The sequence below is a fragment of the Larus michahellis genome, chromosome 1, assembly GCF_964199755.1.
Source record: "Larus michahellis chromosome 1, bLarMic1.1, whole genome shotgun sequence".
NCBI lineage: Eukaryota > Metazoa > Chordata > Aves > Charadriiformes > Laridae > Larus > Larus michahellis.
The window spans coordinates 101,764,134-101,781,359 of NC_133896.1; positions in this window are offsets into that span (position 1 = coordinate 101,764,134).

A 17,226-nucleotide genomic window follows, 5' to 3' on the forward strand; every position below is an offset into this window, starting at 1 on the left:
TCCAACGAAATTATATTCCTTGGCTCTTAACTGTCAAGAAGCTTCATTCCCCCCCCCTCATTATTTGAAAGGTTTCCAATTCACGCAACAAAGTAATTAAAGGCACTGGATTTAACATTGACTGTAACAGCACTATCCATCCAAATTTGACTTACATTACCTAATTTTGATTTTTCCCTGCAGAACATTTACAAGGCCAGGCAGGTGCATTATCTCCGCATACCATTCATTATCAAGCATGACTGGAACAGGTGGCAACATACTGATGTGTGTTTAATGGAACAGACGTTCAAATGCATATTTCAAAACTGGGCAAATTATTTCCTTTGTAACGCTGTCAAATCATAAGCAGTGACAATTTCAGGAATATGCTACCTCATCCTAAACTGTGTCTCACTTTCATGTCTAGCGTCTGACGACTGGTATTTTATTTTCCAGATTTTTGCAGTCTTCACTGATGCCTGCTGTCCATGCTTGGAAACATGACATGAGTGGTTGGTCTCAGTATGTAACTTACTTGTTTTGAACCAGCAGCATGTGGTCCTGCCTGGACTGAATGACGCTTGCATGACTGTCACCTTAGCCTTCTGGACCTTTCAGCTCACCAGCATTTGAAAACAGTGGTAGTTGTATTTATATCCTATGCTTAGCCCCTGACCTGGAAGTCAGCCTTGTGCCAATGTGCTTTCGCATGCTGGGGAGGCTACCTGGTTTCAGAGGCGGTCCAGATGGCTCCAGCTGTGGATGGGAGCATCACTGTGTCATTTCTCCTTACTGGGGACCCACTCAGTTCATGTGTCCTCTTCAGAAAGGTATCATTCCCCTAGCCATGTGCCTTCCTTCTCCTAGGACAAGCATGGAAAAGAACAGAGGTTTGCACAAGAAGTGGAGGCTTATTAACACTGTTGTCATTAAGTCTGTTTGATATTTAACCCAAGTGTTGGTGATCCAGTTCTATACATAATCAAAGGAAAGAGGTGTGCACCTCCGACGTGGAACTTCAAAGTGAAATGCCCAAAACACTCTTTGGTAGATGGTATAAATACTCCTTCAAGATTTACACACTTACAGCTTTTCAGCTTTCACTCAGTGCTAGTGATGTCCGAGTCTCTAATCCTTCAGACCCAATCCAGTTTTCAGTTACTTCAGCAGCAGCGAGCTAAAACCCTCAGAGAGTCTCATTGGTTTCAGCAGAATTATTCAAGCCTGTGTAAAGCAAAGGTTGAGCTCCTTTCTTGAAACAAGCACAACTAATTTTGGTCCATTTAAATTCTGAGTCCTTCATGGGTCTGAGAGTCATTAGGGAAAAGACTCTCCAAAGGAGCCCACTTTCACAAGGAGGAATGCTCAACAGCCTGTACGCCTGCTGGAGATGACATTGAAGTCAATGACCACTCCTCTGCCTTAATGTTACAGCCAGCTGCAAGTGCTCTGGCTGACTTGAAACCACAAATAAGAAGTTTTGTTTTATTATTGCCACTTTAGAGGCATAAGGAATTTTTTATTTAACTGAAAAATGAAATACGTGAAATTATAAATATTATATGTCAGTTTTCATAACTGCAATATTCAGAACTATTTAAATGAACCAAGGTATTTGTAGTAACTGACCTAATTCTTAAAACCAGGGGGATATTTTTTTAAAAAAAAAGTAATCAAATGTCGCTAGAAGATGTGTATTTAACCAATATCAGATATTTCAGAAATAGAATTATTTGTAATTCTATGTTTTAAGTACTTCTTGATTCCTTTGAACTTTTTTGTCAAATACGTAGGAAGTTAATTAAGTGATTTCCTTCAGAATCAGGTCACAGAGTGGGTTAAAACAATACAATTTATAAAACAATATCCATTGACATAAACTCCTCACAGCTCTGAAGTCTTAATGCCACAAAATATTGGCAATACTTTTAACTACATTTAATCCTTCCTTTCCCTTGTGACTTTCATTTTGCCTAATCATGCTGCTACCCTACCAGCATAGCCACTAGATGAATTCACAAGCTGGCAAGTGTCATAAGAAATGTCAAAACACGGTACAAATAATTGATTTTAGCCTGCCTGAAACTGATGGAGGGAGTTGGAACATGAGGCATTTTGAGTAGTATGGGTGAATAAAAAGGAACAATTCTGCAGAAGAATCAGTGATCATTGGGCAAGTTGGGTAACACATGGAGTGAACACTCCAAGTATATAAAGGAAGAAGCTCCAAATGACAGAGATTTTATTAAACTGTAATGGAGACAGCCCTTTATTTTGCTTTTGCAAGCTGGAAATGAGTAAAGACAAAAGAGATTTTATTCAGAGCAAACACTGAACAACTGTTTCATACGGGTGCGCTACTATTTCCAGCTTGCTATCTGCCTGAAGGAGCCCAGTCTGGGCAGGCTGACAGCCTTTAGCACCTATTTCCTCTACAGCTGTCACTCGTCAGAACTTCTGATCTTTAACTTCATGTCTAAACACAAGTGCTCTCGGTTCAAGACATTCGGCTCTCATGCTTTGGAGTATTTTCAAAAATGGTCATAAAGAGACAAAGAATCAAAGAAATGCAATGGAACATTAACATAGAAAGATAAATGCTTGCTCAGATCCCCTTTTTCACATGCTGCATGTCTAACATAACTTCAGCTGCTTCCTTGAATTTCTTCTGGATTCAGGAGTGGTGCAGAGATGATGATCCCATGAGAAGTAAATAGCTAAGAAGGTTTGGAGGCACGTGAAAAAAAACTTTGTAGAATTGTTTATATGAGCTTGAACATTAACACAGAAATTGACCTATTAATAAATTCCAATCAACTTTAATCATCTGACTGGTGACTTAAGTGATCTTGTTATTCACAGACATGAAAAAGAAGAAAAAGCAAGAGGTTGAGACCTGATGAGTTTCTTCTGTCCAGCTTTTCAACAACCTTTGGAAACTCAGAGCAATTGGGAGAAAAAACTTTTAGTTCATTCCTTTCTCCTTACAGTTACTTGGCAATGCTGTGGACACAATCAGTATTTGGATGATGTCCTTACCTCAACCTCATGCAAATCATGGAGCCTCTCTTTAGAAAACTGCTCTGTCTTTTAGACACTTAGCTTTCCGCTAGCTTTTGTGGGCTTCACTCAAGGAAAAGTCTCCATTTTGCCTAGCAAAGGCTGGACTAATTACCATCAATTACTGGATATTTATTCAGCAACCAAATTATGTCAGCAAACGCCTGGGCAATAATTCTTTAATCCTGATTCAGTCACTTTATTCTCTAGGAAGGTCACTACTATAAGCAGTTAAGTGTAATTTGTGTGCTTTATTTTCTCCATGGCTAATTCATTAGCTAAGATGCTGACTTTTATTTACTACACTTCAAATAATCTGGGGATTAGTCAGTTCCTGGGAAGCGCAGGTCTGACCCCGTGTGCTAAACATGAGGCTCACACAGATGATTTGTTGCACTGTTGGCTGCTCAAATGTTGCTGGCAGCTTGCTTACTGCAAGTGGTTTGTCTCAGTTACTTGATCACAATGTACCTGCCAGGTGATAAACTGATTTGAATGGGCATATTGCATGACCACACGATATCCGCAAGAGTCTCTCCAGAAAAAAATTAATACATAGCATACCACCTCTCCCCCTCAAGAAAAAGATCCAACTAGACCCAAAAGACCCAAACAGCCAAAAGGCAAAGTCAACCATGAAGGACCCAGACAAAAAAGGCATGAGAGCTGTTGACCTACCTCAAGCTGGAAATCCCAGGGCAAGGCTGTATTAATGTAATTGTCTGTGAAGTATTGTCACTTGGTCTCTAAGATCCTTCTTAGGTTCACACAGAAACAGTGTCTTCACGGGGGTTATGTCTGGTGCGAGGTACAAGTAGGTGTTTTTGGGGAAAGGTAACAGTGCGATGCTGGATGGTGGCTGGAGCCTTCCCTCCGCTGCCTTGCCTTCACCTAAAGCCTGTGCTGTCCAGCGGGAGCCTCTGTTAACGCAACCACTTCTCCCTGGCTTTGCCGCTTCCCTTACAAACCGGGGCCATAGATACAAAGAACATTCAGCTCACATAGATAAAACCTAAATTCAAAGAGCAAAGTCTGTCAGACTGAATAAAACCGGAGGCTGTCTCAGCTCATAAGCGCGGCTGTACCTTTGGCCAATTTACAGTACATTCTGAAATGTACTTAAATAACAGTCTTTTTCACTGCCATCAGTTATAATGGTCATTAGAGTACTCTGCATCAGCTTTCCTTGATGCTCTCATGAGCCTGAATAGTAGCAATTTATTACCCACGGGGCCATGCAGCTTCAATCTCCAGTGGCACAATGAGATTTCTTTCATTACCATAGAGACATTTCGGTATGTTCATTCACCTTCCCCGAAGACAGCAAGACTGCCCTGGTGAGAATTAAGTACACAAATGTTCCATGCTGTATGATACACCTACCTAATTTTCCCCTGCTATTTTGCAGGGTTTAGAAACAGACCAAACAATTTTCTGAAACCTGATGGTTTTTGCAAGGGCTGATCTGTACCTTCGCTTCTCCTTTGTGCCCCCAACAATCTGGGTAACATGAAGGGTCTAGTTATGTCTTTCCTAGTGGAAGCAAAACCAAAAAGGATTCTCTGGAAAGCACACATCTCGTGTTTTCTGCGTGAGACAAGGGTCACCAATGCAGCAGAGCAATTTCTTACCCAAGTGATACAGAAATTTTGACATCGTTGGTGACTCAGGCCTCCTTAAACACAACTCTAGACGGTCTCTGCAGTCTTGTGGGCAAGCCAAGTGCTGGTATGACATGGCATTTTTCTGAGTCATCCACTTTTCTTTAAAAACCCTCCCTACCTTTTAACTGTTCATTTAGGACATATCCTGACTGTAGATAAAATGTAAATGAGTTTATTTTTCTTCAGTCAGTCTGTTCCACAATCAAAATCTTATTGTTCCATACTTAGGCCTTTCAAGCAAAATAGAGACACTACAACCTGAGGTTCACCAATAGCATTCCCAAAGATTCCCAGATTCTTTCAACAAATCAATGAATACCTGAGTGATTTATAAAAAGGGAAAACACTGCTATTAAACCATTGCAACTCATCGGAGTTTTATTCTTTAGGACTGAGAGGTGACTGAATAATGAGTAAGCCATAAAGTTTGTGGCCTGTGCTAAAATCAGACAGGGATGAGTTGCCTGTTCTAATGTACTCATTAGGGACAGAGTAAGTACCTCCTGGTATGCTTGAATAGAACAATTATTTTCTGCTGCAATTGAAATGAATTATCAAATGCCAAGTGAAAAGCTCTGTTCTGAGTCATCATTCATCAGGAAAGATTTGTTCACAGCATTATAAAAGTTTGCAAGATCAAACATTTATATAGGAATGCATTCTTCACGACAGCAATCAACACTTGCAGCTCTTTCACGCACCTGAATGAAGTTTGCTTTCATCTTTGCTACCAGCACTTGGAATATACTTTGAATTATCATTATCAAGATATAACTATGGTACTGTTGCGTTCACTGGTATTTACTTCATCTTTTTGAATTTTCCTGAGTGGCAACATTATGCAAACCAGTGGACTTTGCGGCATGTAGCTGCTGGGAACATCAGCCAGTGCATCTTGAGGAACTCAGAAGGGAGCCCATGGGCAAGACACCATTCACAGCCAAGCACAGGCCGTTTGCAGTAGGCTAGGAAATCCCGAGGGACTAAAAACCATCTACAAGCTTAAAGTGACCTTGCCCAGCCAAATCTCAGTGAGGTCTCTGCTCCTCCCTAAAGGTCATAGTGCAAGCTGCAGTATGTGGGGTGTCGGAAAACAAAATTAAACTCACCCTACTACAGGGCATTTATTTTCAAAAGACAAAAAGAAACAGCAAAAGCAGGCTAAAAAAGAATCATATCGAATTTATCATAGTTTTATTGGATTCCTTCTTCTTTAGCTAAAGACAAAGTTGATATTACTGGTGAACTTATGAGCTTTATTAAGCAAATTACACTGAAAGATAAGAAGCTTCAGGAAGTAAAATTAAAAAAAAAAGAGGGTTACATTATACTAATAGAATTAAATCCTGGGATTTAACATGCACAGTTTAAAATTTTATCAAGTACAAATAATCAAACTTGTTAATTCATTTCTTCTAGGCACAAAATGGTGATTTTACCAAAATGATCTCCTTGGTACAAAGTGCATGCACCACCAGAACTAAAATGGTGGATCATTTTGCATCATTTCTTGCATGTGAGGCATGTGCATATGCACGTCTCGGTCACAGTTTTGCACTCCCTAGAAAACAGCTTTGACTGACAGGTCTTTCAATGCCTAATAAATAAAACTTATATTTAAAGCACATACACATCCTACAGTTCTGCTACTAATGCTTTCAATTCACAAACCCAATGCTTAACTGCTTCAGGTAAAACCAGGTAGGTACTCGAGAGCCTTCTAGCCTACCTGGCCCGCAACTTAAGCGGCCCCGCTCTACCTCCACATCTGGTCATCCCATTCGCCTCGAGCCTCTCCTGTGAGCCTGCAGGGAGACTTTGCCTCCAGCTCTTGCACTGCCTTGTGAGTCTTCGTCTTGCTATGTCAGGCTCTTCCTGGATTTCCCACCGTAACATGGCCACCTTTTCGCATGGTTTGCTTTACGCTGCCTTAAATGCTGCTTCGGCGGCTGGTTCACACTCGCTCTTGCAGTGCCTTTATACTTGCCCCAGACTTTCTCTTTGAAATGAAAGACTCAGTGACTGGGCACTGCTTTGTTGTTACAAATCTTCATTTAGAAAATAGTTTGGGGGCAAAGTCTTCAGTCTGTTCCCCACAGCTGTGGGACCCTCCCCCTTAACACGTTGTCATGCTGTCCCCAAAGAGCTTTCTCAGCTCTGTTACAACATGATGAAATGAGGGAGAGAAGAAGAGGGAGAAGAAAAGAAAAGCACCAAGTTTCCCTCCTCGTTTGTTTTTGATTTTCCTGACCCCCTATCTCTCATTCTAGTAAGGACTAGCTCTCATCAACAAAGTATGAATCCTTGAAAATACCCTGGAATTTAAAGCAGAATGAATGAATAAATAAATACAAAGGTGCAAAAGCAGTTTCAGAAATTTGGGGGGAAAAATGAAGGGGAGTAATGGGGTAAGGGACTAAAGAAGTACTTCCCCTCAAACCACTTTCCTGTCCTGCTTACTCCTCTGGCTGCCATTTGTGGGAATAAGAATCACGCGTGGCTTAAAATGGTCGTGATCCTTACGTAACGCCAGACTTTTTTCGTTGAAAACTAAAGCTATAATTCAGGCTGGGGGTTAATACCTCAACAACCGATAACCTAATACATGACACATTCAAAAGAAAGCTGCTCTAGGCAGCTTCAAAGCAATCCTGATCAGATTGGGGACAGTTAAGCACCAAAAGCCAGAATAATTTCCTTGAAATTTTCTTTTAACTCTGTGTAGGACAGCGCAGGGCTTTTGAACGAGCGAAAGCTCTCTCTTTCGGGCTCACTGCGTAGGAGCCGAGCCCATATGTAAGATAATGTTACCATCTACTGGATTCGGAGAGGAATGCAGCGGAGCCGGGCAAATACCATCGGGTTTGCCTTTAGGGAGCAGCCAGGTTCCCAACAGCATCCCCGGCTCTCGCCGGTGCTCTCCAGGAGCCTTGGCGGGTGACTCTGTCCCCTGCGGTCACCCTGCAGTGGCCACGCACTGGGGACACAGATCCCAGGGCTAGGGTCGGACGTTCTTTCGGATGCTAGGATTGAGAGCTGGCTTGAAGGCCAGGAGGCATGTGCTTGTTACTCTGGAGCTCCAGCCTGTAGGGCCCAAGGTGGTGATCCTTGCTGGGGGCATCCCTGATAGGGAAAAAAGCCAAGTCCACGTCCCCCATGCTCACGTTTGGTCCTTACCCCTAAAGGGGCGGTCTGTCACCACCTCCTCTGCCCAGCTGCACTCTTTTTTATGAGCAAAGGAAATCCTGCAACACCACCTTAATTAAAATCAAATGGCAAAACTAAGCTGGTCACTGCTTTGTCCATCCCTAAGACATCTTGGCTGTGTCTCCAGCCACCTGTACAAGGGTTATGGGCGGCTGGGAACACTGAGTGCCCGCAGCCCGCCCGTCCCAGCCATGTGGAGACCTCACAAGCTGACACCACACTTTACAGAGATGTGCCTGAGAGGTGGCCGGTGGCACGAGGTGGGGGGTTCCAAACCACCTTGCAGCACACCAAGCCCAGCCGGGGACAGAGTGCTGGCTTAGAGAAGTGTGTAGTAAAAGGGAGGAAGACTTCAGCTTGTGCTGAAGCAAAGCTCAGCAAATGCTCAAGTGTTCTGTCTGGATCACGGCCAGCACCAATGGGCACACCAGCATCCTGGTGCTTAGAAGCGCTATACTGCTCCCCATAGTGTCCACAGCAGGAACTGGGTTTTCGCTTGGGATCTTCGACACTTAGGAAAAATTGAGATGAACATTTAACACATTTTCTGTTTCAAATCAAAATTTAAAAATGACAGAGAGTAATTGCTGACTGGAACAAATGGCAATTTTGTAATCTCTCCCAGTTGTCGGAGAAGGAAGAGCAATACAACATTCCTCAACATTTTTACAGCTGGAAGAAAAATTAAGAATTTGCTTTAAGCTGATATATAGAGTCCTGTGCACAGCAAGTCGTTACATTTCAGTTATCTGGTTTATACCCCCGCGCACCAAAATTGCTTTGACAAACAATGTGTCTTGGCAACTGACTGCAATATATCTCACCTCATCAAAATCACTTGCACATCCATTCGTACTTCTCAGAACAAGTATCAAAGCTCAAGGACTCTATATTATGTTAAGCAGTTTAATATTGGATATAAAACAGTGGCGCTGGTGCTGGCAAAAAAACTTGCAGCCTATTTGAAGAGTAATACCAGCTGAGGGAGGTCACAGGCAATCAAGGAGTGGGGGAGAATTTAATATTTAACTTTCTCTTCCATCTGCAGTATTTAATCACTTGATATAATACAGAAGTCCTTGATCTTTGATATTTGGAGTAGCACAGGAATTGTCAGATTTTCTGAAGCATCCTTTTCCGTCCAAAGGAACATCAGGTAGAAAGGATCAGTCAGTAATTCTCTGGGTGAATGAATTGCTAGAGAAAAAACTCAAATGAAATAATGTAAGTACACTACACAGTATAGCTGCTGTCTAATTTTCAGACTCCAGGCACTTACATGTGTTTATACCGCTACTGATAGTCCATTCAAGGTGAATCTGCAGAATTAAGCCAGGATGTTCAAAATTGGCATCTTCTGTGCATTTACTATGAATGTTAAAATTCATACTGATCTTTGGTGCTGCTATCAAACTAAGCCCTGCAAGATTTGTGTTTTCATCAATTAGTTGAGGTAGCGTGGGATGTATTTTCATGGCAGATGCAGATTTACTTAGAGGAAATGGACACCTGAACTGTCAGGCTATTTATACACCTTGCTCTTTTCCAAGTGCTATTCAGATTCTTTTTCCCCCAGAGCATTTCTTGCACTGAGCAAGCCTCTGGAGTCCTCGCTTCCACCTAGGGCTGGGACACAGGTAGACCATAAACCCTCATCCTCAGCAGTTAGAAGCATCTGTGAACCAAAGGGACTTCAAAACACAAGGGTGTTTCGAAGACTCATGTCTTTTTCTCCAGCCTGCACCAGGACATACCCACAGAGAGGAACGAGTGACACTAATGAAAAACTGGGATAGGTGACACGAGCTTGGTTCTCTCATTCAGTGATATAACCCAGCCAACGCAAGGAGGGCTGTCATTCCCCTCCATCTTGAGACAGGGATCTACCTGCCCCTGAGGAGGAGGTTATGGATATTCTCTAACCTAAGGGCTGGAAAAGGAGAGCTACTTCTCCTTTGAGAAAAAGTCTAAGAGGATCAGATAAATGGTAAAAAGGAGTCTTTTGCATCCCAGTTCCTAGTCGGGATCAACAGAGTCACGGCCAAGCTCATTAGCATTGCCGCTCCTGGGGGGCCAGCAGTTGCAAGTCTCCAATTGGAGTTACAAAGAACAAATGATCACAATGTCCCCAGCTTAAAATCTCTCTGAGCGCAGTGCAGGCCAGAGGGCTAAAAATGCCATAAGGGTCAGCAGGACAGGCGGAAGGACAAGCAGAGCTCAGCTCAGGCCATCCTGCTGCCCAGAAATAAGTGCCTGATTAGTCCTGTTGCAGTTGTTTTAGGCATGAAGCCACCACCACTCTGCTGACATTTTCTTTCCTGTAGACCTTTTGGTTCTCTGGTTGACTTGGCCTCAGTAACTTCCTTAAACTCTTTGTAGATAGCTTTCCCGCAGTCACTGATCAGACTCATTGCTGAGCATTGGCATTAGCAGAGGACATATAAAAGTTACTGCATATCTTCTGGACCTTTCCGATAGAGAGTTGACTCTGCCCAAGGGTAGGAAAATGAATCGTGTGTTTCTTGGGTTTGTAGTACTCTGTGTCCCACATGTCCTTGCGGTGCAGTCACACAAACACTTTTCTTTCAGATGAAAAACACTAAGCTGTTCCCTGCAGAAATGCATAAGACAAACCGCAGCTCGTAGGGATGCTGGGTACCTGGTCAAAGAGTTGCAGAACCAGAACCCATTGTGTTCCAGGGGAAGGAGAAATCCTTAAAACCAACTGGGGAATTGCAAGAAATCCTTCACCCAGCACCACACAGTTTCTCAGCCTTTTCACTCAAGGCTTGATTTGCTTCAGCTTAGTCGTATGTGGGGTGGGTACATCTGAACACCTTTTCCAGGAAGAGAATGAAATGTGCAAACTCATAACTACCGTAATAGGAATGCCTACCTCAACTATTGTGCAGATGAGAAAGCAGGCATCAGTGGAAGTGCATTTCATTCAGATAATTAGATCCTGCTGACATTTTTCTGTGGGAGTAAGTTGAGGAGAGCCAGTGAATCTAAGCTGTTGTTCAGATACCAAGGAGGAATATGAAGTAATTGCAGCCTACCATAAATAAAGCTGACATGGAGCAATGCTTATTTTAGCCATGATTTTATTTTTGCAAAGACTGTGAAGATTAACTTTATCACTGGGAAAAATCACTCTTCTTTAAGTTAACTTAATGATTTTTCAGGGCCATGTTGTTGCACTAGCTAATCAAGCCACATGACACACCAGGGCCAGGTCGTAACAAAATTCAGTAAGCTAGAGGGGAACAGGGAGCCCTGGTGGGCCATCTCAGTGGCTATGAGAGGCAGGTTGGGCTGGCTGGAAGAGTGGTGGGTTCCCAGGGGAGTGATGGGCATGTTTGCCAGTGGGCCACATCTTCATGAGACATAGGTTCCCCCTGCAAACTTTGCAAAGACCTGTCTGCAACAAGAGTTTTACTACAGCTTTCAATCAGTGCAGCCTGCAGTGATGTATCTCCAGGGACAAAATGTCACTGGGAAAGTTGCTCTTATGGTATTCATTTCCTCTACCACCAGCATATTGTCTAGTGGTTACTGTATACAGCTGATTGCCAGGACTCCTGGACCCCAGGCTCGTCCTTCGCTCACTTGCTTGCCACAGGGCTTCCTCACTTCTCTGCTCCCTTTCTGCAAGAAAAAGTTCTACAAAAAGTTGTGAAGTTGATATTTGTAGGATGCTTGAGATCCACACGAAAAGCCTCTCCGCAGAGGCAAAGTTTTTGTTGTTCAAAACCTTAAAGATATTCACAGAATCACAGGGCTTTTTTTTTTTTTTTTTTAATGAAGCCATCAAAACATACACTGTATACACTAAACTATTGCTCCTAACATCTTAGTTGGATGGTGTAAAGATGGTTCATGTTAAACATGTTTGGAATAGGAGCTTTCAGCAGAAGGAATCTGCTGGGAGTCTTTGCAAATCTCTGTACGTACAATGCACAGTTTATGGCTGGTAAATTAGGACACAGCCATATTTTTTTTTAATGTAGATGCTAACAAAATGTGCCCTGTTTCTCCCAGATGCAACACCATTCATCTTTGTAACTGTATTCCGATAGCACAGTTGTGGCACACATCTTTTTCTCTTTTCTGTCTACAGATTAGAGAGCCAGCAAAAAACAAAGGTGTTGAGACGGCGCTACGTAGCTTCACACAAAGAACCAGGAAACATGTGGCAGGAGAGAGGAAGAAGACACTGGCAAGGATACTCTTGGGCTTTTTCGTGTCAGAGCAACAGAGATGCTACTGGCCCACCTCAAGCCCAGCCGCTGCCAGACTGAGCGGCCTCCTAAGCTCAGGAGCAGACCCTGGTCACACCAGAAGGATCCTCCCATGATAACTAATCTGCAGCACAAAGACTGCTCCAAGGTGGGGAGAAAACTGAGGCAGAAATACAATTTCTTGCTTTATAGTTCTTATCATTTCTATATTTTATTCATTATGCTGCTAAGTAAAGAACAACTGCGGTTTAAGAAACTCCATCCCTTCCCAATGGGAATAAAATACAAGTTATCCAGCATAATTTGAGAACAAGCTTAAGATGTGCCTAATCCCATTTTTTGTCTCAAGTCCCAGTCACTGAGTTTGACACACTTCCCAGCTGTCTTAAGTGAAGCACAAGCAAACGGAAGAATCTCTTGAAAACTTTAACTGAGTATTCTTGCTGTTTAATTCTTTGGCAAGATCACTTCATTATAGTGCTGGTTCTTCTATATGAGAAGACTGACAGTGCTTCTGGAAGATCTTTAACTGGTTTTATTTGCAATGTTAAATCACTGAAGGGAAAGTTAAATACAGGAAGAAAAATCTGTGTACACAGCATTCCAAGGCATGTCTGCAACAGACAACCTCTGCTTTTATTTCAGGTCCAGCTGCCTGTAAATTTGTGAAGGAGGAATATGACTCTTAGGCCTTTGATAACCTGTATGTTTCAATATTTTACTTTCACAGATGTAAAAAATTGCATCTAGAAGATTCACCATCGCCCACACATTAACTCCTCACCTTGAATAATAAAGTTCACAAACGTAATTTCATCTTTCCCATGCTAAGTTGCCTGAATAAAATAAAAGTACATCACATCCCTCTGATTTGTAGCTTGTATACTTTGTAAACAGCTTTGCCACAAACAATCTGACAATATTAAGGTAATGGGACATTCTTTTCAAAGTCCCCATGCTTACAGTCCTCATTATTATTTACATATATCAGCTCTGAAATATTGCAATTAGTGGGATGAAGTTTGGAGGAATGCATCCAGAGGAACAATCAAGGCTGATTGTCTCAGAAGATGCAGAAGCTATTAGTGATCCCATGAAGTATTAGGAATGTTGATCCTGCCTTGCTAAACAGCTTGGCATTTCCAGCTCTTGCTTTTTACTGACAAGGCTATCAGAAATGGCACATTTGTCACATATAATTGAAAAATGGCTATCTGTCGTCTCAGAACTTCCTTTCATTTAGGTTTGCTGTGAGATATGCAAAGCATATTTATGTCTGGCACATTGGAACGTTAAATTCAATTTTCTAATGTCTGCCACTAGCTTGGGGGAAAATAACACACAGGTTCTTTCATGTACCCTGGGGACCATCAAGGAAAAACAACAGTCCCAGAAACCACTTGTGCTGCTGTGTTTTCAGAGCACTGAGGTGAAGAAGACTCTGTACAAAAAAAAAAAACCCAATTACAAATAAGCTTTGAGACAGTCAGCTCCTGTAAATGCTTTAAAAGACAGATGCATGAATTTTCAAAGATAGATGTGTGCAGATATTTTATATGCCCATCCTGTATTTACCTCAGGTGTGAGTCATGGCCACACAGTTCAGCTGTTTGCATAAACTAGCGGCATCAGATCAGTACATGCAAATACAGGCATCCATAAGGGACGTTAAAATTGTGAGACTCTGAGTCCCTGTAATCACCATGGCCCCAAACCCCCATCCCAAGCCAGCATAAGGCACTTGCAGGAAGGACCAGGTTTGTTTCCATCACTCACCACTTCACCCTACCACGTCAGTGGGACTGGTTGCAAATTCAGGATAAAAAGGAAAAAGGACCAGAGCCCCACAGAAATACCTGCATTTGTGCAAGTGCCAAGCTGATTCATCAGCTCGAACAGACACTCAGTTTGTGGGGTTTTTTTACAACGTGTTCTTGAAGGTAACTTTGACTTGGTTGTGACAGAACCCTGTGGCACCGAGCCACAGATCCCAGGCACTGCTCTTCATCGTCCCTTCAGAAGGGCTTTCACATCTCTCCAGGTGGAGAGGAGCTTTCTGCCTCCAAGCACAGCATCTTCGCTAAACAATCAGGCAGAGGAGTCAGCATCCGTTGCTGTGCTTGAGAGACGGTGATTCACCGCAGGGGGAAGGCAGGAGGTGTTCCCAGTTCAGCATTGCAGGCTCATCGCAGGACACGGGAAGGAAGGAAAAACTGGGATGAGAAGGGATTAAATAAAAACAATTTTCCTGTGTGTGGAGATGAATTCATCCCCTCCGCCCCTATCTACCATCACCATATATACCCAACCAAGACTGATTGCCATCCTTTCCACCACAATAGTATGAGGCAGGACACGAAGAGACCAAAGCAATTTTAGCAGGGCAGCGTCAAGCAGGGTTGGTAAGGAGGCAGCTGCATGTATCCTTGTGCTCTGAAGGGCCATGGGGACACGTGGCTGCCCTTGCCTTTGGTCCTCACCTCCTTGTCTCTCCCCTCCCAGCCCATGCCTTGGTGGCAGTTAGCAGCTAGGAAATAGCACTGGAGGGTGACAGAAGCTGATCGTTGTGACAGACCCCTTAAAATGGGCATATTGAGAGGAAAACATTCTGCTGGGTTTTGGAAACTTTTTTCCAGCTGCCAGGACAATTTGTCGATGCAGTTGGCAGTCTTTGAGGATGAGAAATTTTCTTAAATCATCTGCTTCTTACTGGTGTAAATGACAGCGAATGTCTATGGATGCAAAGAGTACACTAGTTAGGCTTACTACTCTGGCAAACTCAGCAAGTACTAGGCTTTTGGGGAACTTCTTTTTCCCTGAGCCATTCTGCTTTAATGAATTGCAAGCCATGACACCATCTCAGACACACCTGTCTCCCCTTCTTCTTTACCTCATTTCTTGCTGCACACCCTCGTTGCTGCATGCATTCAAAATCATTCACGTACATAAATCCAAGGAGATCCACAGGAGTTATGGACTCGGCCCATTAGGCACTCGGGTGGCCTGAAAATCTGACCCAACTGTGGAACAGCCTCTACTGAGCCTTGAAGGATGTGTCTTCAAGGCCAGACCCATTATCTGCAAGCAGTACCACGAAGATAGCCATAACGCTGGCCCTTAAGGCTCTCTCAGCTAGACAGCACTGTGCACATTCAGACAATATTATTGTGGGGCAGAAAGTTGTAAAGCCTCTCAAATGCAACATGCATCTAGCCCTTGGCTTTTCCACTGTATCCTTTTTTTTCCCATAATGCATGGTACATACTGCAGCAGAACCAATCAAGGTATGAAAAAATGTAGCTAAGTGGAGTACAGATCCGATGATCTGCATCATCAGACGCTGAGATAACTTAAAAAAAAGATCAGGCTTTTAAGGTTCTTTAGAACTCACAGTAGTCTTTTTTGGGTTATTATGCTGATGCAAAAAATGATGTGAAATAGCTTGTTGCTTCACTGTGATGTTAAATAGGATCCTGTCTGTACCCCTATGCATCCTGAGTGGAGACAGAAAAAAGCAGCACAAAGGGAAACGTGACTTCCCGACCTAGCAGTTAGGATATTCAGAACAGCAGAGGAGAGGACTGCTTGCTTATTTTTGTTCCCAGAACAGGCTCTGTAGTTTACACAAGGATTGAATAAATGCAAAAGCCATGTCTGGAGCCTGGGTCACACGACTGTCAGGAGCGTGAAACGTCACAGTCCCTCTTGGGGTTCCTGCCATCAGGCTTGGACTCCCCCTGTACAGTTGGACCCATGCATCTTCTTCCACCACTATCTTCACAGCTACGGCTTGAAAATGAGTGAATGAGTCCTGTGTGATCCCAGCTGCCTGCAACCTGGCAACCCCAAACTCACATGCTGACCTTTTAAATAGACTTGCTTATTTTTCTTTAACAGCCTAATTTATCAAGAAAGAGGTTCAAGGGGAGGGCCTGGTCTAACAAGCTTGATTTGGAAATAAGTTAACTCTGCAGTCACACCACCCAACCAAGGCAGAAGCCAAACTGGGTTTCCCCAGCTAACAGCAATAAAAGAGAAGTTAGTATAAAAGGAGAGATGAAGGTCAGGGGTGCTTCCTAGGATGCAGTCAAATGTAGCTAAAGATATCATAAAATATAGCTAAAAAGAATTTAGGTTTCTTCTTTCTCTTGAATGTTTTCAGGTAGTTAAAGTAGTGTGTTTGAAGGAAGTAGAGATTGTGCAATAGGTTAGCGTTTAGGAAATAAAACTTGACAGCAGAAGTAATAAAGTGGGGAAGGGGATCCATAAAAAGAGAAGAGGTTTGAGATTACAAGGAAACAACATGCCAACACACAGGACCAGCCGGGGGGTGGGAAGAAGCTCTCTGATTGCAGTTACTGTCCTGCACTCGAGGTCATCTCTGCTGCTTCAAAAATGGGCCACATGGGAGCACTACCTCTGGGTTCCCAGGTCTAGGGATTTCCTCTCTTCTTTACTTTAAGTGGCCACTCTACCTGTCAAACTGAAATCTCCAGCTCATCCAACTTGTTGGACACCACCATCTCCCTTCTGTGAAATAGGAAACTGCTTACAGATGGTACTCTTGATTTAAAAAGCAATTAAGACTCTCTTTTTTTACCTTACACATCACTAACTACTGAGCTAGCCTAATTCTACTATAATGTTACCATCTGATGATCTTCTACATCGTTAAAAATATATGCTTGGTCCCTTCTGAAGGCACAGAATGGCATCTTAAAGAAGAATGAAAGATCTTGATTATTTTTTCCCCTGCAATCACAAGTCCTATTTATAGGTTTATCTTCTGTACTCCTGCATGCCCCTCTTCAAATTCAGCAATGAAGCGGAATCTGCATGTGCTTCTCTTCCTTCAGCGCACAGATCTGCTTGCCATGCCTAACGCTGAACAAGAGATGGGAGATGTATCTTCCCCCAAGAGATCCAGCCTCCCATTTATTGAATGAGAGCTCTCCCTTTTGCAGGGAAGGAGGGCAAAAGTGTCATTTCAAATGACATGGGAGGATAACACATCCTTAGCAAGCCACAGTAACCTTCAGTAATTATATCAGCCACCTGACACTGACTTCTCA